This window comes from Octopus bimaculoides, chromosome 15 (genome assembly GCF_001194135.2).
Source record: "Octopus bimaculoides isolate UCB-OBI-ISO-001 chromosome 15, ASM119413v2, whole genome shotgun sequence".
Lineage (NCBI taxonomy): Eukaryota > Metazoa > Mollusca > Cephalopoda > Octopoda > Octopodidae > Octopus > Octopus bimaculoides.
Window position 1 is genome coordinate 27,190,501 of NC_068995.1, and position 1,878 is coordinate 27,192,378.

The window sequence follows — 1,878 nt, forward strand, 5'->3', positions numbered from 1 at the left end:
TATACTAGCAGCTAAACCTGGTTCCACCTGGTCTGTTTGGATGATGTGGCTGCGATTGATTTTGGTTAGGCATAATCTATAACAGCGTTTCTCAACCTGATCATTTCGTGTCCTGTTTCAATTGGAGCCTCCAGCTGTATGAAAATTTCACCCCCTCCTGTCAAAAAATGGCTTCAGGAGTTGTGAAGGAAGAATTTGTACGTAGTCTGTTTGTGAGAGCTATTCTATTGGACGTCTGTCTAATCATTAAAAGATTTATTTAATTATGAACATAGAAAGAAATTATACATTAATCGCAACTTTTGTAAGCAGTTTTATCCATAAAAATTTTATTTGCAGAGAGCAGAAATTGAAAGGTATATGAAATGGACGTGTGTGTGGGTGTGTATGTGAGAGAGAAAGAGGGTAAGAAAGAGAGATAGAGTGAGTGAATGAATTTGTGTGTCATTGACTTACGTTGGCTGGTACAGCAAGTATGAAGCTTTTGAGGCGGCAGATGACTGAGGTGATTTGGAAGAAATGCCGTTTTTTCAGTGGAGCACTTCTTTGTAGGCAACATTTCTCATTTTCCCTTCTGATGCACAAATATATAGACTTTGTGGCCTGCCAACACGGGAGCATCCAACGTAAAGTTGACCGTGGGAGAACACTTGCTCTGTAAGATTTAAACCAACCATTTGCAATGATCGACCCTGTGCCTTATCTATTGTCATTGCAAAGGAGAGTTTAATAGGAAATTGAAGCCGTTTAAACTTGTAGATCATATTGGAGAGAGTATGGAATATTGTATTATGTAGTTTGAATGAGAAACTGTAAGGTGTGTGAGCAACTGGTGTTAATGGCTGAAGAAAGGGTAATTGCATGTGAGTTCATGGTAGAAAACTTTTACGATTGTTGATTTACGGAAAAGATTATGTTAAATGTTTGAAATGCAAATCTGTGAATGAAAAATAAGTTCAAACCTTTACATGGAAGGTAGACCTGGTAGAAATAGCAGCCAAATCTCCCTCAAAACTCTCTACTGTATTAAACGAGAATTCTGCGTATTATGTTAAGAAGTTGACGTTAAGAATTGCTTTAACAGAAAATGAAGCTGTAAGAATTAATGGGGAAATTGTATGTAAGAATTAATAGCAGATGTATCCAATTTAAGAAAACTGAAGAGAAAAGCTAAGTGAAATATGGAATAATTAATTGTTATACGCTTATAGAAAAACAATTTATATTATAGAAATTGATACATACCTGTTGAAGATTAAAATGTATGTAAGAGCCATTGTTTTCGACACATGTATAATCATAGAGAAACTGAAAGACATGAAATGTCCATTTGTGTGTGTATGTGTATGTATTTTTGGCGGGATTTTTGCATTTAGCAGGAGTTGGTTTGTGTTTTATCTCTCGATCAATGGCCAGACAAATGAAAAGGAAAGGCGATCTTTTGAAGTAGGCATCGAATGAAGAGACATGGACAGTTTTATGACTGAACTTCTTTTGAAGTTGTGGTGAAAGGGGAGAATTGATGTGTGTGTGTATGTCTGTGTATGTTTGATGGGATGTGTGTGACAGAGAGAGTAATGTTGATGGTGTATGTGTATATAAGAGAGAGAAATAACTGAAATTTATCATTCAGTTTATTTATTTATTATATATGTATATATGTATGAATGGCTTCAGTGACACACACTCACATAAAAGCACGCACGCAGGTTGTTTTAATCGATTTTCTCTGTAAGTATGGGGGCTAAGAAAAAATAGCGCGTTCCAATCTATGCACCTATCTCCACATGTGTGCCATTTTTCATATGAATCCACCCAGCCGTTTGGCCGTGAACCTCAAGACAAGAAAGAATACAATGGTCAGCCAACTTCAATTTA

At 36.3% G+C, this 1,878-nt stretch overlaps 2 protein-coding genes across 4 annotated transcripts in view; one reads left to right on the forward strand and one right to left on the reverse strand.

The window, feature by feature from the left end:
* The window catches only part of LOC106868939 (myotubularin-related protein 10-A), a 408,915-nt gene that overhangs the window by 365,719 nt on the left and 41,318 nt on the right, over window positions 1–1,878 (forward strand). The window lies entirely within an intron of this gene.
* Window positions 1–1,878, reverse strand: part of LOC106873751 (leucine-rich repeat protein SHOC-2-like) — a 705,478-nt gene that overhangs the window by 286,643 nt on the left and 416,957 nt on the right. The window lies entirely within an intron of this gene.